At 49.8% G+C, this 27,977-nt stretch overlaps 1 protein-coding gene across 1 annotated transcript in view; it reads right to left on the bottom strand.

Moving 5' to 3' along the window:
- The window catches only part of LOC144129564 (uncharacterized), a 920,144-nt gene that overhangs the window by 319,889 nt on the left and 572,278 nt on the right, over positions 1 to 27,977 (bottom strand). The window lies entirely within an intron of this gene.

Here is a 27,977-nt window from a genome sequence, read left to right as displayed (position 1 = left end):
TGATATTTTGCGCTTTCTCTTGCTGATCAATGTTATAAACTAGGATAAGCGGTGAGACTTCGAGTGCATTTTCTTTATGAAGTCAAGGTGTTTGTTTCATCGTTCCACTAATCATAGTGGTGGCATTATGAAATCTCGAGGCTAGTTTGATTTACGACAAATGCACTGCCATATAGTTTTACACACTGTCACCTTGAATATCACTCTCTTTTTAAATCTGAGGAGTAGGATGGGTGTGGAAGGAAGATATCTTTTGAGGCGAAGAAAACTTTCATGCAGAATTTGACGGTTGCTCTTTGCTCTAACATGCTGCTCATAATCAAATCGCAGACATGGAAACGCACCTTGCCAGAATAACAGCAGTCGCATAACTGGCAAGTTACAGACGACGATGCACAATGTATAAAGCCACAAAAACTAAGAGTCCTGTATATTTCTTGTGGTTATTATTGACATGAGTTATGCGCAAACAATGTCTCACACTCTTAACACGAATGTAGACCAAGCAGCCGCACTTGCTCTGTGGTTGCAGATCTCGGCTGCTGCCCAGAAAAACGGCAGTTCAATCCGACCACGACGGTAGCACTTTGATAGAGCGAATGTTAGAGATCGGTGTACAATGCGACGTCAGTGCACATTGAAGACCACTGGGTGGCTGGAATTACCCGTAGGCCTGTACTACAGCATCTCTAATATCCTGAGTTGTTTTTGGGCGTTAAACCCATAAACCGAACGATATTGACGAATGCAGCGCAGATATACAGTTTACGCTGTGGCGCACGAGTAACTATTTTATCAAAGCCTATCAAACCCTTTTGGGCAAGCTTTTTTAGACTTAGCATAAAGGTGAATATTTACACACTGGAGCTCTCATAACCGGAGAACGAGGAAAAAAGCAGCCAGGCACGAACATTACATTACCTTCGCACTAGATTTGTACTGTATCTTGGGAAGAACGCTCTTCGTATCGCTTCAGCATAATGATGTGGAATAGCTTCTTAGTGTGGCCCAAGTTGATCCAATAATCAACGTCGTTCTTTTTTCTACAAGCCACAAACTGACCTTTCCACTGCATTAGGAGTTTATTGTGGCTATTCGGAAAAAGAATTAGGGCTTGATCTCCAACCAATATATGCCGCTTGTTGCTGTTCCTATCAAAAATAACTCTTCTGAGACGTAGGCACGCAACAAATTTTGATGTGCTGCTCTCGCAGTTAGCTCAAGACGTTCTCTAAGATCGAACACATAACCATATGTCATCTTTGTGTCTTGTCCCAGCTCTTTCCTTGTCTAGAGCTCTCTGAGGACTGCGAGCGGTCCTCTCACGTGTCGTCCAAAAATTAACTCAAATGGATAACCCTAAACTCGCCTGCGGCCCCTCTCTGTATGCGAACACAAGCGGAGCGATATAAAGATCCCATGTTTTGGGCTGCTCCTGACTGAGCTTCCACAGCATCTGCTTGAGTGTGTCATTAAATTTCTCCACCATACCATTGCACATTGGATGGTAAGAAGACATGCTGAGATATTTTACCTTCAAGAGATCATATAGCTCTCTCATCATTTCGGAAGTGTAACAGGAGCCCTGGTCATAAAGGATCTCTCTCGGAAACCTATCCTTGAAAACATCTCCACCAAACCTTCTGCCACGGTTGCTGAATCTATCTTTCGCAAAGCCACGGCGTCGGGTTACCGCGCGGGAAAATTGACGAGAGTGAGAATATATATATCCTCTTTCACCGATGTGGGCGACAGCAGACCGACAATATCGACAGCTGCCCAATCAAAATTGAGCGTCGATAACAGGGATGCGTCCCAAGAAGCTTTCCCGACTTTGCCTTCAGGGGACGTCCTTTGGCAGGTGTCGCATAACCTGGCATACCTCTTAATATGCTCCTGGACCCGTGGCCAGTAAAAGTCTTCCAGAACTCTATTTGTAGTCACCTTAATGCCTTGATGCACCGCCAACTGGCTATCGTGGGCAAGCCCTAAAACCTGCGATCTGCAAAACTTTGGAACTACGATCTGCCGAACCTCACTGCGAGAGGGGGGAGGATACGAGGCGGTACAGTGAACCCTTTTCGACAGAGTACGAGTGCGAAGTGCCGTGCTTGCCATGGAACACCTTGCCTACTTTTACCCAACTAGCTTTCAATGACCCATCCTCTCATTGCATTTTTCCTAGCATTTCTTTGGTGAACGGCATGGGACTGATGCTTAAAGCAGTGTTTCTCCTACTTAATCGGGAAACTTCCTTTCCAGCCAACGTAAATTTTGGGCCCTCGCCTTTGTCTTTTTCACTGGTAACGTCATCATTGTCTAGGCCAGGACATAATTTAGCAGCGCCCTCCGATTTCTTCTAATTATTATCTGGATTTGACGGCTCACGGGCCTCTGGTTTGTTTCCAATTATATCTTAAAATGCGTCTCCATGCATTTCACGAGGGCCGCGCCAGTGAGATAAGGGGAGGCGTATAGACTTCCGCCTCGGGAACTTCCAGACTACTGCCATCAACACAGAATACCGTAGATTTCGAGCCGCTGAGAGCTGAGTCAGGAACTAGGGTCCTCCGCATAACCACCGTATTGCTCCCAGTGTATTGTACGGGTAGGCCTCGGAGCTCTCCCTTTAGCACAGGCATGTGTCGTGCGTCTGCTGGCTTTTTCCGGACAAGACCGACCACCAATTTATCCTCAGCTGGTTCAAGCCTACCCGCTGTTGTGGGCACAGTTTCAGGTGCAACATTCTCTGGCTGAACACAACAAGACAATTGCTTCTGGTTTTCATGTTTCCTTGAGCAGGAACTTGCATCATGTCCGGCCTTTCGGCAATAAACGCAATAAGCCTTTTTCGGCTTCGAGCGACAATTGCCAGCCTTTTGAGCAGGTCGGCTACAAATGACGCACTTCCTGACTGTCTACCTGATGGAACATCCTTTTCTCTCGGGATGACCACCGCGAATGATTATTTGAACGACGACAAGCTTCTTTGCCGCTGGGCCTCTACAAATTTGTCTGCTGCCTGAGCCTTTTTATCCAGCGTCGCTCACTCTCTTCCGCGAAGGAAAATCGCTAGACTACTATGAGAGTTCCTCATGAACTGTTCGGCCACCACCAAGTCACATAAATCATCGTACGTTGTGGCCGTACCCAATATCTCGACCCATGAATCGAAAAGACTGAGCAAGAGTGTCGCATGTTCCTTGCCAGTTTCTTTATCATGCGACTTACTTCGAGAAACATTTCACGACCAACCTGTGCTGTGAACCTAAATTGTTGGAGTATGGCTAGTTTTGCTTTATCGTAGTCCATTGATTCTGTGAGAGACAAAGGACGGAACACACGGAGAGCCTCCCCAATCAAAGACATACTGAGTGCTGTAGACTGTTTTCCCTTGGGCCAGCTGTGCCCTTCTGCGATACCCTCAAAACGTTTGAGGTGTGCATCCAAGTCATCTTAACGATTGTCGAAAGGCGGGATCAATTTGTTCGGGCTAAACGCAGCTGAGGGCCCCAGTGCGGTTTCTCAGTTACCCCCATAAGCTTCTGCAAGCCTTAGTTGGAGCTACAATTTGCGTTCTTCTGCCTCTGCCAGCGAAATTGCATGCTAGTGTTCGGCTTCCGGTAGCGGTGGACCTAACGTTCGTCTGCGCGTGCTTCTTCTCTTGCTCGGCAGCCACCCAGGTGCGCAGCTCAGCGTCTTTCAACCCCAGCTCTTTGCCTAATTCAATTACAACTTTAGTGTGCTCATTGCTTTGTTATTCTTAAAAAACTCTCAATGTAAGTTAAACGGCTTAGTCCTGTCGCGCGGACGCCAATCGTCGCGTATTTGCAACGCGTCTCCGACTGCCGAAGGGGAACGTTCTCGCGTGTTGGCTAGAACAAGAAAACAAACGGATCAGACAAAACAAAACGAAGTCTTATTTATAATTTAAAAGAAAAGAGCCAATAAGAAACGAAAACATAATGAGAAACATACACTCAACACGCGTGCAGCACTACAGGTGTAACTAAGGAAAGAGTTCACAAGATATTGAGCGTCCCAGGTGAAGCGAGGATGCCTTGTAAACAGGACGGACACGGGTGTATAAACTACAGCGCATATCTGGCGTTACGTCGAAGAAAGCGGCGGAAGAGAGCCAGGTGGTAGTAGGAGCGAAAAGGACCAAATAAAGAAGCCGGTGGACTCCCGTAAGCCGCCCCAAGAACTTGGCAGCAGCAGCAGAAGTGTAGCTAGGGAAGTACTTTGATTTTGGGCTAGTTGGTGCATAGCTTTTTGATGATTTCAGGACGGCACGAAAACAACAAGGGCCAAAGAGGCACACGAACACAACAGGACAGCCGCTAGGACCCGTCGACGTCATCCCGAGACACCTTAAGCTTAATGCTGGCTATCAAAGGGAGCCACCCTGCAGCACGGACCCTCTGTTCATCGGCTGCCATCTCCATGCTTAAATGAACCGCAGGAGGCTAGCGTCGGTCATCCAAGGGAGGTCCACTGCTGCACGAACCCAACGTCCAACAGCTGCCACCTCAACGCTTGAAAGGAACGCAGAAGGCTTTCGTCAGTGATCTAAGTGAGGTTCACGGTAGTATGGACCTAACGTCCGGCGGCTGCCACCTCCACGCTTGAATGGAACGCGGGAAGGTTGCGTCGGCGATCCAGTGGAGGTCCACAGCGACATGGACGCAACGTCCGACGGCTGCCACCTCCACGCTTGAAATACCCGACCTCCTCTGTGCTGTCTTTGTTCACACTTCAATTTTCTGACACGTCAGATCACCGCTCCTCGCTCTCGCCACGCTTTTCGTCGTCGTCGCCTCACAAACACCATTCGCACGTGCACACGCATAACGCTGGGCTGGCGCATGTAGCGCTCCGGTGTCGACGCATTACTGTCGGCGCCCCATACTCCAGAAAATACTCCTGAGGATTTATGGCGCACCTCGCAAAACTGCGAGTAAAGCCGAAATATTGAGCTATTGGTTCGTCTTCCAAGCCTACAGAATTTCTGCTCGTAAGTTGTTCGAAACAATGAAGCGGTACGCGGTCTAGTTGGTGGCAAAATTCTTAATGAGGATACTATTTTGCTGACAGATAGAGAACAAGCCATGCTTGAACGCTGCTGGAGTGAACAAGCCTTTCGTGCAAGATACTGACAAGATGCTGTACTCCGGGGTCTGAAAATTGGTGTGGCGCGAAGTCATTGGTGCTTATCGGTTCCAAACAGGCATCCTCTGCGTCGTGATCCTGCGGCTTGTCGACAGGTGCTCGAGACAGGCTGTCTGAATTGGCATGCTTGCTTTCAGCTGTTGAAAGCTTTTAGGCGCAAGCTACATTGAGCGAGGCAGCCGGACTGGTTCTTTAAACTCAAAAACCAGCACAGTGCGTTGTGATCGGTGACGACCCCACATGGTCGTCCTTTTAGGTATGGTCGGAATTTCGACTTAGCCGAGATCATTACAAGGCACTCCTTATTAGCCTCCGCCTTTGAGAGAGAGCAGCTGGCGTATATGGTTACTTTCTCTTGTTCATCGCTTTTCTGAACGAGAACGGTGCCTAGGCCTATGCTGCTTGCGTCGGTATGAATTTTAGTCTCGCCGTTTCCATCGAAGTGCCCGAGAGACGAAGGGGACTGTCAACGACGTTGGAGATTTTTGAAGGCTTCCGCTTGCGCCGCTTGTAATTTAAGTGAACCATCTGCCTTTGTCATTTGGGTCAGAGGTTCGGCAATATGCGCAAAAGGTCTTGACAAATTCTCGTTAATACGCGCACAGTCAAAATAATAAGCGCACAGCTTTCTTGTTGGTCGGTGGCAGTATAACAGCTGTTCTCTGCGGATCTGGGCGTGCGCCATCCATGGTTACGATGTGGCCTAAAAAAGCATTCCTTCATAAGCGAAGTGGCATTTTTCTGCTTTAAATGTTAGCCCGCTTGCTTCTCTTCCTTTTTGATGTGGTCATTAATCTATTAGGCGAAGGCAAAGGCGTCACCTAAACATACGAGATAACTCTGTCACTTCAGCGGTGCCAGTGCTACATCCTTTACTCGTTGGAATGTCGCTGGCACAGAGCAGAGTCCAAATGACGGCATCTTATTCGAATAGGCACTCTGGTGGGATGAATGCGGTATTCTCTCCAAAACAAAATATTTGACAGAAGTCTGTTTGGTTGGGAAGTGCAATTCAGTACAAAGATGATTGACACAAACCGAGTTAATTTTTAGAAAAAGACGTTTCGGAACTACGGGCAATCCACAGCCTGGCTTTTTAAGCCCTTGTGTTGACTTCTGGGTCAGTGCCGCAGACCATGGATGCAACAAGAAGGAAGTGTCCCCAGGGAGTGATTAACATTCTTCTGTGTCTGTTAGATGTGCCACGACTCGAGTAGAAGCCTCTTTCAAGGGTTAGCCTCGGTATCCAGCAGTGCTGTCAAAGTCAATTCGGTGGTCGCGTGCCTCGCAGTGTTCGGAAACAGCACTGCGCTGACGGTTCATCTGTAGGATATCCGCTTTGTGTTGCCCCATTCTTTCAGCGAAGTTCCTCGTTTCCCCTACGTGCGAGGCTGGGCAGACAGAGCAGGAGATTTTGTACAGAACGCCTTGGGCCCCTTTTTTTGGGTGACGACCTTTCGGGAGGAGCAGAAGGATTCTGATGGTTGTAGTCGGTTTGTGTGTTGTTAGCACCCTTTCTTTATCGAGAATGCGAGCCAGCGTCTCGCTCACGCCTTTTCAAGTATAGGATGCAAACGAATTTCCACATCTGGCGCGTGCTTGGGGAAAGAATAAAGCTGTTTGTGTTTTTTCTTTTTGTTTTCGTCTTATGCGTCGGATGAACTGGGGTACCAATTTTTTTGGAGATCGGGACTACTTGACTGTTCTCCTTTCTTTTTCCTTCTTGAAAGAACACATGGTGTCGGCTCTCTTCAGCGAAGATGTAGTGAGAGATGCTTCGTGGTGAATGGGGTGGTTCGAGTTGAAATGGAGGTACGGTCTCGTCTAGGTTGGCTTCCTGCTTACCGAGAACCGCAAGCCTTTTTCGTGCCTTGTGAATAGAACTTCGTGAAAATGCAGACTGCCCTTCTGCTTACGTTCAACAGTAAATTGTAAGGCAGGTTCAGTTGAATTTAGGTGTGTTAGGAGGTTTTCTATTTCTGACGTGTTCACCGCACAAAAAGTCATCTACACCGAAGGAACAGTTTTGGCTTGGGATTGAAGGTTGTAAGTGCCCGGCTTTCGACGTCTTCCACGGTTAAATTAGCCATTGTGACTGATATAGACGCCCCCATGGCAGTTCCGGTTGTTTGCTTGAAAAACTTTCTTTTATAGGTGAAATAGGTACGGAGGTACTGCGAAGGCAGAATTAAAGAAGGTGGCATAAGTCATCGACACTGAGTGGTGTTGTCTCGTGCAGGCTTTGGTCGTTTTGGAGTGAGCGGTGAGCAACAAACATAACCAGGGGCATTCGAAGGCAGGTTAATAACGACACCATGTCCAACGGGACCAGTCTTTCGTCTTCCTCAATCGTCAGGTCCGAGACAAGCTGCACGAAGTGTCCCGAATGCTGTACATGCGTGGGTGTTCTGCCGGAGTACCTTGTGAATACCGTCGCAAAGACGTGACCTGCATCGAGACGTGTATCGTGTTTGATATGCCAGTAGCCGCTCTTTATCCAAGATAAGTACTTGGCGTTGCAGCCAGTCAGTGTGCCATCGATGCAGAGGAGGAAGTAGACGTTCTTATTTATGTTAAAGCGGCGGTATTCGACACAGAACCGATGTGCGCCGTCTTTCTTCCTCATCAGAAAACCGGTGCTGCCGAGGGGCTCTTGGAACGCTGGATGACGTCATTGTGATAGACTTCTTCCACATGCTACAGGACAGCTTCGCTTTCTCGCGTAACATACGGTTGGGGCACTGGCGGAGAGGTCAGGCGGGTTCGTCGGTTACAGTGCGATGCTTGAAAATGGCCGTTTCTCTGACCTTCGACGGCAAAAAGCCCTCTCGGTAAATTTGAAGACTTGGTATCCGGTTTTTCTCCTTGCTGTGCAGGGCTGGGTTGATGTAATAAAAGGGTGAGTTCTTGTCCTTATGGGAATAATTAGCGGATCGGTCGCAGCGAGCGAAGGCGTCTCGAACGTAGGATACTTCGTCTAGGAAGGCAATCGTCCTCCTTTTCGTTTGGTGTCAGTATTCATCGCGGAAGTTTCTGAGCAGCACATCAGTTCTTCCATTTTGAAAACGGGTGGTGGCTCGAGCAATGGCCAGTCCTTCTTCTAAGAGCAACTGCGTGTTTCCCTCGATGATGCACTTGACGTTCTCGGAAACACTGGCCAACACGGGGTTTATGACGCCCATCTGGGGTGAAACGTTCACTCCTTCATTGAACACCGAGCACACTCAAGGTGACAGGTTGCTCCAAAGTTGTCTCGAAGCTGATATGACTGAGGGACGTAGACGACGAACGTTTATTCAACAGCGCGCAGGAATATATAAGTCTGCACTAGCAGAGGTCGGCACTACATCATCCTCTAGAGGAGGTTGAAGAGTGGTGGGACTCTGTTCTTCTAGTACTAGAGCCGATTGGGTCGTTTCATTAGGCAACGGACACTTAAGTGGAGGCCCCCCATTTGATGGCACTGTTGCAACTGGTCGCTCTGAGGCTGCATGGTGCGGGCGTAGATGGTCGGCGTGGGTGAATCGAAGATGCCCGTGCACTTTCACCATGTACGTCACAGCACTCACAACTTGGTGAACCACACCTGCCTCCCAAGAGGCAAGTTCCCCTCGCACCGTCTGCACATAGACGCGATCACCTTCGCGAAACGCACGATCAGCGCCACGCGACACATCATGCTTGGTTTTCATATCAGCTTATTTTTGCTGCCTGGAACGGACAAAGTGGCCTTGAGCAAAGAAAGCTCTGTGCGCGGTTGACGCCTTAGAAACAACTGTGCCGGTGTTGGCCCCGTCACACTCCTTGGCGTCTTTCTGTAGGCGATAAAAAAAATTATCAGCACACTCCTGAAGCGACCGCACACGAGTGAAATCACCCTCATGACTTACTTTAGCATCGCCCCTTTTGACATCTGCATCATGCCTCCGTCACACCACTGGACGCGGGGTGATATGCCGGGGTATGGACATGCTTCACACCATTGCACTCTAAGAAGTCCGAGAACTCAATAGACGTGAACTGAGGCCCATTGTCGCTGACTAACATTTGAGGCAGCCCGTAGGCTGCAAAGATTCTTTAGTCTCTCAACCGTCATCGTGGTAGACGCTGAGGATATCTGCCAAAATTCCACCCATTTAGAACAAGAATCAGCTAAAACATTGAAGAAATTAGAGTTGCTGCTCGCAAAATCAGCGTGAACTCGTGCCCAACATTTTGACGGGTAGCTCCACAGATGGAGCGGCACGGGTTGGGCAGCTGGTTGGACATCCCGGTAGATTTTGCATTTCCTGACGTACATCTCTTTACCTTGATCTATACCCGGCCACGATACAAAGTTTCTGGCCATCATTTTCATGCGAGTGCTACTAGGATGCTCGTCACGAAGCAAGTCCTACACGCGTTCTCTAAGCTGATCAGGTATCATTACACGAGTACCATGTGTTAGCTATCCTTGTTCAAGCCACTGTTGTGATATGCCGCATGTGATATGCCTTCTTTTATTCAGGGTATACGTTTGGCCAACCATTCAGTGTGTGTTAAGACACACGACACAAAGTCAAGTTCTACTGTGTGGCAATAGCAACATCCGCAGCAAATAATGGCAGGCTCTCGTACACTGCCAAGCATTCATCTTAAACACCAGTTTCCTTCTCAACCTGCGGTAGTCTGAAGAGCGCGTCCGCAACTCCCAGGTTCCTGCTTTGCTGTACTTAAGCCGATAACTGTCGGCAGCAAACATCATGGCCCAATGCTGCATGCACACTGCGGTCAAATTAGGCGTTGGTTTGTCCTGGCCAGGGATTCCCAGCAATGGCTGATGGTCGGTGTAAAGTGTAAATTCCCGGCCATATAAATACCAATCAAATTTATTCAAACCAAAAGCTTAAACCAACGGTTCGCGCTCACATTGCGGGTACTTTTTTTCCCCTGCTGTCAGCTTTTGAGAGGCAAAAGCTCTAGGACGTTCGCTGTCGTCTGGCGTCTCATGAAACATAACAGCGCACAGGCCATAAGATGAGGCGTCGCAAAGCGTGCCGATTGGCTTATTGACATCGCAGAAGGCTAACACTTTGCTGCTTGTGAGCAGCTTTTTTGTGGATCGGAACGAGTCGCTGCATTTTTTTACATGACCACTCTTGATCTTTGTTTAGAAGCTGGTAAAGTGGCTGTACTACAGTAGGCACGTTATCCGAATATTTTGAACAAAAACTCAACATCCCCCAATAAGCCTCCAGTTCGGAAACTGAACTTGGCTCCGGAGCTTCCCGAACTGCCTTTACTTTAGCGTCAATTGAGTAAATGGCCTCCGCAGTCATGTTGTGACCCATATAAGGCACCGAGCTTTGGAAGAAACGACACTTGTTGACATTCGTTGTGATTTTGTAGGCACATAATCTCTGCCAGACACGCTCAAGCGTCTTTTGACAGTGATCTATGTCCGACCGTGCCGCAATGACATCATCAATGTAGGAGCTTACTCTCGGAATGTCCTTTAACACTTCATTCATCCGGGCTTGGAAAACGGCTGGAGCACTCGCCACACCATACGGAATGTACTGAAATTCAAAAAGCCCCAAACTAGTGTTAATGGTCAAAAGTGGTCTTGCTTCTGGAGCGAGCGGCACTTGCTGGTATGCAGCAGAAGAGTCGAGTACAAAAAATATTTTCCACCTGCTAGTGTTGAATACAAGTCCTATGGTCTTGGTAGGAAGTAGCGTTCGGTTGTCAACACTCGGTTTGGCGTTAGTTTATAATCACCACATAACCACAGGCTTCCATCTTTCTTCTGAACCACTACAACTGGCGTTGCCCAATCACTGTGTGAGATTTTCCGAAGCATGCCTGTCTCTACCATTTGGCCGAGTTGTTTTTTTACTCTTTCATGCAGGGCGAAGGGAACTGACCGTGCGCAACTGAAAACAGGAGCAGCATTCTCTTTTAGCACCATTCTCGCCTCGAAATTACGTACTACCCCCAACGTGCCCGAGAACACTTAAGGAAATTTTTCACGCAGCTCTTCGACGCGACTTTCTCCCGAAGCCTTGAGAGCGCATATGCGTCACCTCTCTCGGTTTCCCGCGCACCATCTTACCAGTCTTTCTGCTAAACGGCCGACTACATCGTTTGCGAAAATTATTGATGCCCATCACGGTTTCCTACCAACCCAATTTACACAAGCTTCTAGACCGTCTTCTTTTTTATGAAGTCGCACCAACCTCGTGTGCTTCTTTCCATACAGGGCATCAAAAAGAAGGCTCATTTCGCGTCGACAGCACAAAAAGACCTCTAGAATATTTTCATGAGAAAAACGGACACCGACTGCACGTATACACCGATCGCTCAGTGACCCCTTTCGGTTCCTCGGGCTCCGTAGACATCCCCGTAAGGACCATAGTTAAGAAAGTGAAAACATCACACTGGACTTCATCGACTGGCTCTGAACTTACTGTTTTCGTGTTTCCACTGTGCATATCAGAAAAGAAACACCCCAGCAGTGGTCTTTTTTCAAGAATTCAAAGGCAGCCCGCCAAGCGTTACAATCTGCTCTTCTTCATGGGTCCCATGAACAACTTGTAGCGGAAATATGAGAGCTCTGCCACACAGCTATCAACAAAGGGCACGATATTGCTGCCAGGACGCAGCGGCATCGCAGGCAACCATCGCGCGGATGAGGCCGCGCGAGCTGCTCCCCATGAGGGTGATTGTGTGCCCATCCCCATCTCGAGAGCCGACGCAGCGGGTAGGCTTAGACCACTGTCGCGGGACATCACGCTTGCCGCGTGGAATTCAGGCCAAATCTTGCATTCGCGTTTAAAAAACCTTGGACCCAGAAGTGAAGCGTCGGCTTCCATGCGGCCTACCACGATGTGAAGCAACTTTACTGCGTCGCCTATGGCTTGGTGTAGCTTTCACCAAGCATTACTCCTTAATAGTGCTACGGTTGTGCTTGTGCTTGGAACGCTCGTGCTTGGTGCGCTCGCGCTTGGAACGCGAAGAGGACGAAGTGCGTTTTCTGCTGCTGGGCTTCGCGTGCCCGGTTGTTCGGCTGCGTGGCTGTAAGCTGTTTCCCTGTAAATATATTTTTTCCCTTTTGGTGCGCACATCTTCACGTTACATTATTGGTGGAGGTGCGGGGTACAGCCACAGCAAGCACGGAACTTCGCAGCGGTCGTCAGCTCGCCGGCTCTTCAGCCATGACCAGAGAAGGGGCCGCTCCGTCGGCGTCCGCCAACCCGGCGTTCATCATTGCCCATCCGAGAGATCCTGGGACCTTCAACGGAACGGACGGCGTCGACGTGGAGGACTGGCTCGCCATGTACGAGCGCGTGAGCACACACAACAGGTGGGACACGACCCTAAAGTTGGCCAACGTCATCTTCTACCTGACGGGAACTGCCAGGGTATGGTTCGAGACCCACGAGGATGAACTCACCAGCTGGGATCTCTGCAAGCGCAAGCTTTGTGACCTGTTTGGTAACCCATTCGGGCGTCAGCTCGCTGCGAAGAAGGAGCTCGCATGCCGTGCACAAACGTCCACAGAGTCCTATGTATCATACATTCAGGACATATTAGCTCTCTGCATGAAAGTCGACGCCACTATGTCAGAGTGCGACAAAGTAGGTCACGTGCTCAAAGGCATCGCAGATGACGCCTTTAACCTTCTTGTATACAAGGACTGCGGAACGGTTGACGCAATCATCAAGGAATGCCGCCGGTTCGAACAAGCGAAGAGCCGCCGAATTTCTCCGCAGTTCACGCGGTTGCCGAATACGACTGCGACGTCGTCCTGTGTAGACTCGACTCCACCGAGCCGTCTGCCGACATCTGAGAGCCTGACACGACTTGTGCGCCAAGAAGTAGAGGCAATGTCCCCCGTTGCGTTTCATCCACCCGCAACAGACAGTACTCCAGCAGTATCCCTTATACAGGCTGTCGTTCGCAAAGAATTTGCCAATCTTGGGATTCAACCTGTTTGCTCAGTTAGTGCCCCATATGCTCGCCGCATGTCCCCGGAGCTCGGTTCTGAACGTGCATACTACCCTCGACGCAGCCGCAATCCAGATGAATGGAGAACACCTGATGACAGGCCCATCTGCTTTAACTGCTCCCGAGTTGGCCACATATCTCGACACTGCCGAAGCCGTCCGTCCTCGACCTACAGCCGCTACCCGCCGGGTTCTGCATATTCCCGCCGCTCTCCCTCGCCCTCGGAAACGACCTCTGCTGGCCACAACGCTCAGACCCCGCTTACCAACCGTTCGTCGTCACCTCAGCGCCGTCGATCTCCATCGCCCCGACCTCGCCGCCCTTCGTCGCCGGCCCCATATGCCCGCTCCCGGTCGGAAAACTGATGGCTGCAGCGTCTGGGGGTGATGCTGCTCTGACGACCCGACCAGAAAACCCTCCTTAACTCTTCATGCTCATCGGAACATCCTTAACGTCGACGTGGACGGGGTCCCTGTTACCGCTCTGATCGACACTGGAGCGCACGTCTCAGTCATGAATGCTCGTCTTCGCCGTCGCCTAAGGAAAGTGCTCACTCCTGCCCCCTCAACTGTGGTCCGTGTTGCAGATGGCGGTATGTCTATTGTCGTCGGAATGTGTACTGCTCGTGTTTCAATAGCCGGCCGCCATACTTCTGTGCTCTTCACTGTCCTCGAACACTGCCCTCATGACATCATTCTCGGCCTTGACTTTCTCACCGACCATTCCGCCCTTATCGATTGCGCCACAAGCATCGTTCAACTCGCTCTACCTGTTCCTTCAGAGCCACCGGATCCAATTGTTCACCGACTGTGCACCGCCGACTTTGTCCGCCTGGACCCCGATGCCGCCACTTATGTCCGTTTCTCCTCGGTCCCGCCAGTTCCCGATGGTGACTACATCATTACTCCGGTTCCTGATGTGCCCTTTACACGCAGTGTTGCCCTTGCGCATACAGTTGTCACCATGTCGGCAAATCAAGCGTCCCTTCCGGTTCTCAACTTTGCCTCTTACGTTCAGCCGCTCCCACAAGGTATGTCGCTCGCCACGCTGTGCCCTGCTGCCGAATGCGTCGTATCGGCGGTGAGAAGCGTCCCACCCTCGTCGAACTGCCGCGACTCTGACGTCCCACCACCTGATGAATATGCAAAAATGATTGCTGCTGACCTCTTACCAGGGCAAGCTCACGACCTTCGGTATCTTCTGTCGTCTTTTCGCGACATCTTTGACTTCGATGACCGCCCTTTGGCTCGAACATCTGTGGTCACGCATCGCATCAACACCGGTGACGCAGCTCCTATTCACAGACGACCCTACAGAGTGTCCAGTACAGAACGCACCATCATACAGCAAGAGGTGGACAAGATGCTCAGTAAAGACATCATAGAGCCCTCGTCGAGCCCTTGGGCCTCACCAGTTGTGCTGGTTAAAAAGAAGGACGGCAGCTGGCGCTTTTGCGTTGATTACCGGCACCTAAACAACATAACAAAAAAAGACGTCTATCCACTCCCAAGAATAGACGATGCTTTGGACTGCCTTCACGGAGCCAAATTTTTCTCTTCAATTGACCTTCGGTCCGGGTATTGGCAAATCTCTGTTGATGACAATGACCGCGAAAAGACGGCATTCGTCACACCAGACGGCTTATATCAGTTTAAAGTTATGCCATTCGGTCTCTGTAATGCGCCAGCTACCTTCGAAAGAATGATGGACTCCTTGCTTCGCGGCTTTAAATGGTCCACATGTCTATGTTACCTCGACGATGTTGTGGTTTTTTCGCCCACGTTTACCACGCACCTCGAAAGACTGGCGAGCATTCTTTCTGTCTTCCGTCGAGCCGGGCTACAGCTCAATTCGTCGAAATGTCAATTCGGTCGCCGCCAACTCACCATTCTCGGACATCTAGTCGACGCTTCTGGTGTCCGCCCGGATCCTGTTAAAGTTAAAGCCGTCAAGGACTTCCCTATTCCCCAGTCGTCTACGGATGTGCGCAGCTTCGTCGGCCTCTGCTCGTACTTCCGCCGTTTCATCAAAAATTTTGCCGGCACCGCTCGCCCCCTGACCGACCTTCTAAAGAAAGACACCCCTTTTACCTGGGGCCCTGCCCAAGAGGAGGCCTTTTCTTCGCTAGTCGACTTACTCACCTCCCCACCTATTCTGGCCCATTTTGATCCGTCGGCTCCGACTGAAGTTCGCACAGACGCCTGCGGTTATGGGATTGGCGCCGTGCTAGCCCAACGTCACCAAGGGCAAGAACTCGTTATTGCATATGCCAGCCGCCTCCTTTCTACAGCTGAGCGAAATTACTCAATTACAGAGCGCGAGTGTCTAGCTCTTGTTTGGGCCGTAGCTAAGTTCCGACCGTACCTGTTTGGCCGTCCATTCTCCGTAGTGACCGATCACCACGCCCTTTGTTGGCTGTCTTCACTGAAAGACCCCACAGGCCGGCTCGGACGTTGGACGTTGCGCCTCCAAGAGTATTCTTACACTGTTCATTACAAGTCAGGGCGTCTCCATCAAGACGCCGACTGCCTGTCTCGGCACCCTGTAGAGCCGCCTGATCCTGGAGACAACGACCTCGGCCCGTGCCTCTTCGCTATCTCCGATCTGGTTAACATCGCGGACGAGCAGCGACAAGACTCTTCCTTGCGTATTCTCATTGATCGCCTCAACTGTGCCAGCCGAGATCCTTCATTGCAACTGTTCGTCATTCAGGATGGCGTCCTATACCGCCGCAACCTTCGTCCTGACGGACCTCCGCTCCTGCTAGTCGTTCCCCAGCGTCTTCGTTCATCTGTCCTAGCGGAACTACACGACCTACCGACCGCAGGCCACCTCGGCGTCTCCCGCACATACGATCGGGTCCGACGCCGCTTCTTTTGGCCTGGTCTGTACCGCTCTGTTCGGCGTTACGTTGCCTCCTGCGACCTCTGTCAACGCAGGAAGAGACCATCAACGTTGCCTGCTGGCCTTCTACAGCCTATTGACGTACCTCTCGAACCATTCTACCGTGTTGGACTCGACCTTCTCGGACCTTTCCCGACGTCCTGCTCCGGCAACCGTTGGATTGCTGTCACGAACGACTATGCGACCCGGTACGCTATCACGCGTGCGTTACCAACAAGTTGCGCAACCGATGTCGCCGACTTCCTATAGCAGAACGTAATCCTTCACCACGGCGCTCCACACCAATTGCTGACGGACCGCGGCCGCTACTTTTTGTCCCGAGTAGTTGACGATATCCTCCGGTCCTGTGGCACGCAGCATACGCTCAATACAGCTTACCATCCCCAGACGAACGGGCTTACCGAGCGCCTCAACAGGACTCTGACCGATATGCTATCCATGTATGTCTCGCCCGACCACCGCGATTGGGACATTGCCTTGCCTTATGTAACATTTGCTTATAATTCGTCGCGGCATGATACCACCGGCTATTCTCCTTTCTACCTTCTGTTTGGTCGGCATCCTGCGCTGCCATTGGATACATTACTACCGAGTTCTACTGCCTCGACCACAGAGTATGCACGTGACGCCATCTCCCGAGCAACTATGGCCCGTGAAATCGCCCGAGACCGGCTCACCGCATCTCAGACCTACCAGAAGTCAGTTTACGACCGCCGGCATCGCCCAGTACACTATCCGCCGGGCTCCCTCGTCCTCCTTTGGTCTCCTTCTCGCCATGTCGGCCTCTCTGAGAAACTTCTACGTCAGTACAGTGGCCCTTATTGAGTTCTCCGTCAGGTGACCGACGTGACCTACGAGATTACACCTCTTCATGCTCCGACGTCGTCCACTAGCCCTTTGACTGACGTCGTTCATGTAATCCGTCTCAAACCGTACCACACGCCTGCTACATCATCCACTTAGCACCGGGACGGTGCTTTTGCCGCCGGGAGTTATGCTACGGTTGTGCTTGTGCTTGGAACGCTCGTGCTTGGTGCGCTCGCGCTTGGAACGCGAAGAGGACGAAGTGCGTTTTCTGCTGCTGGGCTTCGCGTGCCCGGTTGTTCGGCTGCGTGGCTGTAAGCTGTTTCCCTGTAAATATATTTTTTCCCTTTTGGTGTGCACATCTTCACGTTACAATAGGTATGGCTGACAGCCCTGCATGTGCCATCTACGGGTGTGATGAGATTATATACCACATTCTTTGTGAATGCCCTGCCTACAGCGCCAAAAGACAGTCTCTTGGCTGTACACTGAACCATCTAGACCTGAGTCCGCTGACGGAAACAAAAGAGTCTCGGCCACTGGCCGCGGCGGTCGTCGGTGGTGAAGGCCTCCAAGGCACTGCTCCGCTTTTTGAGGACTTCTGGCCTGCACAATAGGCTGTGACTTTACTGCACGCTGTCACTTTTTATAGTTATTTTAATTTCCTAATTTCCTCTCACCCCTTTTCTCCTGTGCAGGATAGAAAACCGGCTATTCGGCTGGTTAACCTCCCTACCTTTCCTCCTCGTCCCGAAATGTGACTGATCTCCTGCCACTCTAACTGAAGGCGTTCAAGCCAGTTGCGAACTAGCAGTGCTGGCAGCCGCCTCCCGTTATCGCGCGCTACGAAAACGCGCAGATTCATGTTTTGATTGCCGTAGACAACTGATACGTCACACTGGACTTTCAAAGACATTTTCTTCTCATTGTACGTGCGCAATGAACGTCTAGGGGGCACACATTTCACGTGCGGAAAGACGAAATTGTACACACTGTCAGGAACAATTGAAACAGCCGCGCCAGTGTCAATCTGCATTTTTATCGGCTTGCCTTACACTATAACATTTACTTCGTAACTTGATCGCATCGAGTTTTTAAAATGGACATGTCTAACTCTTCTGCCTCGTCCTCAGTGTCATCCACTCTATTCAGAAGCTTTGCCTTAGGCCTCTTTTTCTGCAAGTGACCGATTTTTAAACACTTACGGCTCTTAAAAGTTTTGTACCAGCACTTCTGCGATTCGTGCTTCCTGCCAAAACTTTCACAAGAGACTTTGACGGAAACTTGGTCAGGAGACTTCGCCATTCTTTCGTTCCTTCTGCTCTTGCTCATAACCTGCAAGGGCTGCAACGATAAGTTTACTTCTCTTGTTTTCATTATAGCGGCGTGTTCTTCTGCCAGCTCACGGTCCAATGCAATTTTGCTCGCCCCCTCAAGAGTTATTTTATCTGCAGTGAACAATACATGCTGGCTTCCCTCATTCCGCAAGCCTGCAACCAATCAGTCCCGTAACGCATCTATCGAGAATGTGCCAAAGTCGCACTTCATGGCGAGGTGTTTCAGTTCAACAATGAACTCTTCTACATCTTCATGCTTTAGTCGTACGGGGCGATTGAACTTGCAACCTCAGGCGATAACAAAGCTTTTCGGGCAGTAATGGGTTTGAAGCAACCGCTTTACCTCAGCCTACGTTTGTTCGGTGGGCGTTTCCAGAACAGTCAGATTTTCCGGCACCGTATAAGCTTCTGCGCCAATAACAGTCAAAAATAGACATTTTTTTTCCCTGAGACATCTCGTTCGCGCTGACAAAAATTTCAAAACGTTCCGCAAATAATTCGATGTTCTCAGTTTTAGCATCAAACTCCGCTATCTTCCCGGAAGAAGGCATTTTGACAGTACTCATCACACGTTGCTTCCGAAGTAGTCACCTCCATCCGTCAGCACTCCCGCTGCGCTTCAGTCGACGCTTCCATTCGCTGTCGTGCTCCTTGAACATGTACAGCTTAGTCGACAGTAGACGAACATGCCGGCTGCTCTGGCTGGTCTTCCCGCGTAGAACGTTGCTTCCGCAATGCCGAGCCAGTTTCGCGCGCGGCCGAAGTGCTTAGTCGGCAGTTTATATTGTCACGTAGTAGTGTTGATGGCAGTTGAAGGAGCAATGTAGACGGACAAAAGTTGTAAAAGAAAACTGTTTATTGAGCCCACTTGCGCCCACAATGGACTGAATCACTCGGCGACGGCGAAGCGAAAAGCGTGCTCGGCGGTCGTCGAACAGAATGGCCGCCGCTGTCGTGCGTGCTCAATTTAAAGCTGACAGCAAAATTTCTTGATAAAGAGTGCAAAGCTTCCGGAACAATCCGAAACAACGTAGAATCAGCTCTGCCTGGCTGCGTCCAATCGAAACAAATCTAGTCGTGTCTTGCGTCACAAACAAAGCTACAAAGAGGCGTGGCGGCAGATTTGAAGAATGAACAAACACTGCAAAAATTCGCGGCATTACTCCCCTCTCAAAGAAGCAACGACCCGATGCATTAAAATAAAAATGCGTCTAGCGACCCATAAAACGGATCGTGCAAAAATAAACTCTGAGTGTGTAAATGCAGCGTCCTATAGCGCGCATAATACGGCTTCAGACGGAAGACATGGGCAACTTCTGGTCGTACGCGGCGTCGCTGGGAAGCAGTCATTGCGTCAAGGAATGACTTCATAATCCAGTCCACCTAACCGACGAAGAACCTTGTAAGGGCCCAAATAGCGGTGCGAAAGCTTTTCACTCAATCCATGGCGGCGAATGGGCATCCAATCCTAGACTTGGTCTACTGGCCTGTATTCCGCGTTGCGTCTACGAAGGCTGTAGCGTCTGGCGTCGGACCACTGCTGATCTTTGATCTGTAACGCGCACAAGAAGCTTTCGAGCTTCTTGTGCGCGTTGAAGGCAGGCGGTGACGTCTTCTCTTCTTCGGTAACGTCGGCCGCGTGGCGGTAGTTTGGTCGTGGCCTCCCTGCCATGGACGAACCTAAAAGGCATCACGTGAGTGTTCTCCTGGTCTGTAGTGTTGTAGGCGAGGACGATGTAAGGCAGGATGGTGTCCCAAGTCTTGTGTTCGGCATCGACATACATGGCGAGCATGTTGGCGATTGTTTTGTTCAGGCGCTCGGTCAGCCCGATGGTCTGTGGATGGTATGCAGTTGTCCTCTGGTGGCTTGTTTGGCTGTAACGCAGGATGGCTTGCGTTAGTTCCTCCATGAATTCTGTTCCCCTCTCCGCGATGAGCACATCGGGGGCGCTGTGTCGAAGAAGAATGCACTCCACGACAAATTGGCCGACTTCTGCTGCTGTTCCGTTAGGTAGGGCTTTCGCCTCGGCGTAGCGGGTCAGGTAGTCGGTCGCTATGATGATCCGCTTATTTCCAGACAATGACTTTGTGAAAAGACCAAGCAAGTACATGCCGATCTGCTGAAATGGCGATGAGGGGGGTTCAATGGGGTTCAGAAATCCTTCTGGTCGGGTGGGAGGGGTCTTTCGTAGCTGAAAATATCGGCAGGTTTTCACATAATGTGAGACATCGGCCGACAGTCGGGGCCAGTAATACCTGTCATGAATGCGGCGTAGGGTGCGAGTATACCCCGAGAGTCGGCTGGTCGTGTGAAGCCCGTAGAACTTCACGGCGACAAGCAGGTACAACAAAGAGGTAGGCTGTTTTATTCGCTGCGAAGTTCTTCTTCAAGAGGACATCATCCTGTATCCAGAAGGAAAAAGTCCTCGCTTGAATGAGCGGGGGGATGAAGAAACTTTGCCTTCCAAGAACTAGATGAGGCGTTTTAGGTCGGGGTCCAAACGTTGCTGGTGCGCAAAAGAGCTGGCGCTGATGGGTCCCAGGAAGGCGTCCTCATCGTAGTCCGGCGGCGGCGCATCTACAGGGGCTCGTGAAAGGCAATCGGTGTCAGAGTGTTTGCGTCCGGACTTGTAAACGACGGTGACGTCAAACTCCTGGAGGCGCAGACTCCATCGAGCGAGTCGGCCAGAGGGGTCCTTCAAATTGGCAAGCCAGCAGAGCGCGTGGTAATTGCTGAATACCTTGAACGGTTGTCCGTACAGGTAGGGGCGGAATTTCGACGTAGCCCAGATGATGGCAAGGCAATCCTTCTCAGTCGTTGAATAGTTAGCCTCGGCCTTGGAAAGGGAACGGCTAGCGTATGCGATGACTTTGTCCAGCCCGTAGCTTCTTTGAACTAGGACAGCGCCTAGGCCAATGCTGCTTGCGTCGGTTTTAACTTCAGTGTCGGCGGTTTCATCAAATACGCGATGATCGGTGGGGACTGTAAACGACGCTGAAGTCCTTTGAAGGATTCTGCTTGCGGGGTTTCCCATTTAAATGGCACGTCTGCCTTTGTCAGTTTTGTCAGAAGCTCGGCGATGCGCGAAAAGTTTTTCACAAAGTGTCAGTAATATGCGCAGAGTCCGAGGAATCTGCGCATTGCTGTCTTATCGGTCGGCAGTGGAAGGTGTTCAATAGCAGCTGTTTTCTGCGGGTCTGGGCGCACACCTTCCTTGCTAACCATGTGGCCGGGAAACAGCTGCTCCACATGGGCAAAGTGGCAGTTCTCTGCTTTAAAGATTATGCCAGACGACTTGATGGCATCTAGCGCTCTTCTAAGTCTTTTGAGGTGCTCTTCAAATTACGAGGCGAAGACAACGACGTCATCTAAATATACCAGAGAAATTTGCCACTTCAGCCTGCCAGCACTGTATCCATTAGTCGCTGAAACGTCGCTGGTGCGGAACAGAGACCAAATGGCAACACCTTGAACTCAAACAGCCCATCCGGAGTGATGAATGCTGTCTTCTCGCGATCTCTTTCGTCAACCTCAATTTGACAGTAGCCGCTCCTGATATCCATCGATGAGAAATATTTGGCGTTGCAGAGACGGTCCAGTGTGTCGTCGATGCGGGGTAGGGGGTAGACGTCGTTCTTTGTTATGTTGCTCAAGCGGCAGTAATACACGCGGAATCGAAGTGCGCTTTATTTCTCACTAGAATAACCGGTGCCGCCCATGATGGCTAGATGACGTCGTCGCGACGCATTTCTTCCACTTTATTCCGAACGGCTTGTCGTTCTGGCGTCGACACACTGTAGGGGCTTTGACAGAGAGGTCGGGCGTGCTGGTCGGTTATAATATGATGTTTGGCAATCGCTGTTTGTCTTTCTGCGATGAGGAAAAAGAGTCGCTGTAGCTTCGAAGCAGATTGCGGCTCTCGTCTTGTCTGTTCCGGCGCAGGGCTGTGTTGATGTCAAAAGTGGGCGAGCTCCCTTGGTCAGGCGACCCTTCTACGGAGGGGTCGGAAAGGGCGAAGGAGTCTCGTACGTCGGGTATTTCGTCGAGGAAACCAATCATCGTTCCGCTGCTAATGCGCAGGTATTCACTGAATTTAGTCAGCAGTACTTCGGCCTGGCCATTGTGGAAATGTGCGATGCCTCTTCCTATGCTGATTCTTCGGTCTAGAAAGACCTGCTTGTTATACTCAATGATTGCTTCAGCTTAAACGAATTTCGAGACGCAGACGGTCACGATAACGCTTGAACGGGGTGTTACGCTCACTTTTTCCTCCAGCACACTCAGGGCAACGTGATTTTCCAGAGTTTTCAACAAAGGAATGGGCTCGTCTGTCGAAAGCGTGATCAGCTTGGATCGCAGGTCAATGATCGCCTGATGCTCTTTAAGTAAATCTATGCCCAAGATCTCTTCGCGGGAGCATTGCGATAGCTCAACGAAAGACGCAGGACATGTTTGTCGTTTGACAGTCACTCGCGCTGTGCATCGTCCTGGTGGCATAATGTGGTGGTCCCCTGCGGTGCGAATTTCTGGGCCTTCCCAAGCGGTCGTGACGTTCCTCAGCTGTGCAGCGAATGTTTCTTTGATCACCGAGTAATCGGCTCCTGTGTCGACAAGAGAGGTAACTTTCGGCCGTCGATATTCACTTCTGAGTCGGATATCATGGCTCTGGCATTGCATTTCGGCCTCGGGGTCGGGTCACGGCTTCATCGCTTATGCGAATCGTGGGTGAGGCGAGTCGTCGAAGCTTTTCTGCGTGGCGACGTCGTTTTGAATGCAGTTCGCGTCGTAGTCGGGGTTGTCATTGTGTGCGGCGGCGGTGCAGAGAGTGTAGCATCTTCATGCGACGTAGCGGGTGCAGCGTCTTCATGGGCCATGGTCGGTGCAGTATACGGCGTTTCGCTCGTGAGCAACCTCACCTCCAAGGGTTGCTGTCTTTAGTTTCACCTCCGGGGGCTGGGAGACCATCCTCGTACCGCGCCTGGGTAGCTGCGGCGTGGCGACGCAAAGCGTGAGGCTGACGGCGGTGGTGAGCGCGAAAAGCGGTTCGGCGTGTACTCCTCTCGACGCAGGTACTCGTTGATTTTCTGTGAACGTTGGCCGAAGCGTGGTCATGGGGCGTTGACGGCAAATCGTCGAAGAACAATACGTCGGTACGGGCAGTGACGAAGAATATGGCCGGCCTCAACGCAATGGAAGCACAATGGCCGGTTGTCGGAAGTCCTCCAGACGTCGCATTTCATGAAGCTTGAGCGTCGCTGGTAGGCTGGGTGGGCCGGGTCAGGCAGGCGGCGTTCGGGAACAAGTCGTTCATGTCGGACAGGATGTAGGAGTTGTCGTTCGGGCTGAGGAGTGCGCACTCCAGCGTCATAGGTCATGGCCTGAGGTTCTGTGGCAATCGGAGTGTCAAGTCCCTGTTGCACTTTTTCCCGTACCTCCTCCATGCGGCTGTGTTGAGGATGGCTGTAATCGCGTAGCTCCTCGCGGACGATTTCGCGGCTCACTTCCCTCAAGTTGTCGCTGGTGCTTGTCGTCGTGTCCGGACAGATTGCGCAGCCAGTAGAAGGTCGGTTGTGCTGCCGCGCCCGGGCGTCGAGGGTCTTTTCCATCGTGGAGGCTTCTTGCATGAATTCTTCGACTGTTTTTGGTGGCTGGCGGACTAGGCTGCCAAAGAGCTGTTCCTTTACGCCGCGCATTAAACACTGAACTTTCCTTTCCTCGGGGATCTGAGGGTCGGCGCGGCGAAAGAGGCGCTTCATCTCTTCCACGTAACCGCGGACGGTATCAGTCGGAAGCTGGATCTTGGATTCGAGGAGTCGTTCGGGTCTTTCCACACGACACTGGTGAATACCTTCAAGAGTTTCTTTTTGAATAGCTTCCACGCCGTTAGCGAAGACTCAGGGTTTTCATATCCCGTGCGTGCGGAGCCCTCCAATGAGAAAAATACGTGTCCGATTTTGCCGCATCATCCCAATTGTTGAATTATGCCACGCACTCAAACTGGTCCAACCATTCTTGGGGGTCTTCGCCTAGGAATTCATTAAATGTTGTCGGCATCCGCAGCTGCTGCAGCATGATCGGTATCGACATCTTTGGCGAGGTTCCAGCGCTCCTAGCCGCGTCTTTTGGCTGTTTGGAACGATCCGGCAGGGTCTCGAACTCAGGCTCCTCTCCCTGGAGAAGTCTGCTAGCTCGCTAAGCTGCTGGCTCGTCCTCGGGTGCGAAGCGCTGAGGGCTGGCGTCAAGCGGGTGTCCGGAACTTGGAAGGCCACCCGCACCTCCACCAGACGCCACGTAGTAGTGGTGACGGTAGTCGAAGGAGCAATGTAGACATACAAAAGTTCCAAAAGAAAACTGTTTGTTCGGCTGACTTGCGCCCACAGTGGACTGAATCAGTCGGCGGCGGCGAAGCGACAAGCCTGCTCGGGGGTCTCGCCGCTCTCGGCTGTGCCCAGTTTGAAGCTGATAGCGAACTTTCGAGATGAAGCGTGCAAAGTTACCAGAACATTCCGGAACTACGTAGAATCAGCTCTGCCTGTCTGCGACCAATCGAGATAAATCAAGTCGCGTCTTGCATCGCAAACAAAGCGATAATTACCGTGGTGGCAGATTTGAAGAATTATTTATTTATTTATTGGTACATACTGTCAATCCCATATGGGATTATAACAGGAAGGGCATAAGTTGAACAGTCTAATAAATAAGCACAATAAGGCAAGCAAGCATAACACAAAGGTAAACACTCAGCGTTGGGAGGGTAACATGTTTAACAAGAACTCAAGAATAGAAGTAAAAGTGTATAAACTTTCAAATGGACGGAACAGACAACAGTAATCAAGGAACAGAGAACAAGCACTGGAAGCCAATGAGTCAATATTTTAAAAATGAAATGCAAAAATGTAAGGTAATGCAACGGAAGAACATGTAGAAATGCGCACACAATGAACACGATCTGTGCCTGACTGGAAGGCGGGTACATATGCAAAGGTGCGTAAAGCATTTATTCCGTACCCAGTTGGTGTTCGACGAGGGCTACAAAGTTATTTAATGATGAGCAGCTTGTGATGGTTGGGTAAAGGGTATTCCATTCGCGTATGGTTAGCGGGAAGAATGAGTGTTTAAAGCAGTCGGTCCGGAAAGTGTACTCGTTTAAAGTATGAGAGTGCTTATGGCGTGTGGGCCTGGTATCTGTAAGGGATAACTATGTAGAAGTGTCAATATGCAGCTGATTATTGAGCAACTGGTGCATGAATCTAAGACGTGCTAGTTTGGCTCTCTTCTGCAAGGTAAGCATACCAGCTTTCTGGAGTAGGTCAGTTGGTGAGTCAGTTTGGCTATATTTATTAAAAATGAATCTGATTGCCTTCCTTTGTACTTGTTCTAGTTTACTTACATGTTGTTTAGTAGAGGGAAAAGAGACAATATTAGAGTATTCAAGAATTGGCCTTACAAGGGTATTATAGGCTAATAGTTTTGTCTCTGATGGGGCTAGTTTGAGGCGCCTTCTCAAGAAGAGTCTTTTTAGAGCCTTGCATGTAATGTGAGTTATATGGGAGTTCCATCTAAGGTCATGGGATATGATTACACCGAGGTATTTGTGTTCTACGACTTGGGGGAGTGGGATATTATTAATGACATACTGAGATGCTAGTTTTTCTATTTTCCTGGTTATTGATAACGCGGCGGATTTTTTTTACGTTTAGGTTCATTTGCCAATCATTACACCATTTATTTACTGTTTCAAGGTCGTCGTTCAGAGCTACATTGTCTGCGGCTGAACTGATCTCGCGGTACATTATGCAATCGTCGGCAAAGAGCCTGATGTTAGAACAAATATTTGATGGTAAGTCATTAATATAGATGAGGAACAAGACAGGGGCTAAGACGCAACCTTGTGGTACTCCGGATGTTACAGGCACTAAGTTCGAGTTTTCCAGGCTAAGCGAGACGTATTGTGATCTGTTTGTTAAATAGTCTTTGATCCAAGTAACTATGGGGCTATTTCCTAATGCAGATTCCAGCTTCATTATTAGTTTACGATAGGATATGCGGTCAAATGCTTTCGAAAAATCTAATAGTAATAGGTCTATTTGTCTTTTATTATCGATACCGGAGGATAAATCATGCACTAATTCAATTAGCTGCGTAGTTGTGGACAACCCCCTTCGAAATCCGTGCTGTAATGGTGATAAGATGTGTTCCCGTTCCAGGTATGTCGTTATATGTTTTAGGATGATGTGTTCCAGGAGTTTACAAGTCGTCGAAATGAATGAGATGGGCCTGTAGTTTGCGACATCATCCTTGTTTCCGGATTTGTGCATCGGTATGATTTTTGCAATTTTCCACTCATTCGGAAGAGCACAGGATGACAATAATTTGTTAAAGATTATGCATAGGTTTTTGGCTGTCCATTCGGCATATCTTTTAAGAAATGAGTTCGGCAGGTTGTCTGGGCCTAGTCCTTTCTTTGTGTCTAAAGCAAGTAATAAATTTAGTATTCCTGACTCGGTCACAGTGAGTGGTTCTAGCTGCTTTAGTAAAAATCGATTGAAAGTAGTTGTTTAGGGATGTGGCAGTAATAAGGTGTACTTCTCTTGAGCCTTCAGGTTCACTCTTTTTAGAGTTTATATAATCCCAAAATTTCTGGGGCGCGCGTTCCAAAAGCTTAGGAAGCGTTTCTGCGAAGTAGTTAGTTCTGGCTGCTTTGATTTTTAATTTCATTGTTTGGATGGCTATTGTAAGTTGATTTTTGGCTTGTGGATTTGACTTCAATTGCTTTCGCAGTCTTTTCACCTTCCTCTTGGCGTGAATGATGTTCCGCGTAATCCAGGAATTTTGTTTATTTGTTTTCTTTGTTTTAGTTGGAACAAAACATTGAATGCAGTGCAATACAATGGTTTTGAACCTAAGCCATAACATTTCAATGTCTGTTGAAGCGTTGGAAGAAAAAACCTCGAAATGTGAGAATTCAAAATTCAGGTGATCTAGAATACTGGTGTCGTCTGCGTTACAAAAATCAGGGTACAAAATTTGCGTTTGAGACGAGATTACGGCATCATGAACGGGAACATTGCATAAAACCAATTTGTGATCAGATATTCCATCTAGGGTTTTAGTTAGAGCTTTGTCAGTAGGAAAATGATCGCTGAGAAATACTAAGTCAAGGATGTTCGATGCGAGTCCCTGTGATCGTGTGGATTGATTTACTACTTGTGATAGGTTGAAGTTGAGCATGAAATCAATGATAATTTCTGAGGAAGGAGAATTAAACTCTATCGTCTGCCAGTTGTTGTCAGGAAGATTGAAATCGCCGAGTAGTATTAATCTGGACCCAAGAGCATAGCGGCGCATGTAATTATATAGAGACCACATACAGTCACGATCGGCTGTAGGGCTGCGGTAAACACATCCAACGGTAATGCTACGTGAGCCAAAGATTAGTTTGCAAAATAACGCCTCGACGTTTTCGACGTCCGGCAAGACTGTGTATGGTATTTTATTTTTGGTGGAGATAGCCACTCCGCCGCCACGTGTTGTTCTATCTTTTCGTATGACAGAATACGTAGGTGGCGTAATCTCAGCGTTCCGGACATCGCGTGATAGCCACGTTTTGGTTACGGCCACAAAATCAGGTTCCAGACACAGAAGCAAGGATTCCAATGAGTCTGTCTTGTTGATAATACTGCGGGCATTTATGTTTAGGAAGCCTATTTGGGACGGTTCGCATTGTGACGGGTGCGCGACGCCGGTGCATCGACCTGTTCGTTTTTTTT

Source organism: Amblyomma americanum, chromosome 4 (assembly GCF_052857255.1).
Source record: "Amblyomma americanum isolate KBUSLIRL-KWMA chromosome 4, ASM5285725v1, whole genome shotgun sequence".
NCBI lineage: Eukaryota > Metazoa > Arthropoda > Arachnida > Ixodida > Ixodidae > Amblyomma > Amblyomma americanum.
The sequence above is the reverse complement of the archived record's forward strand: the minus strand, read 5'-3'. Positions and strand labels throughout refer to the sequence as shown.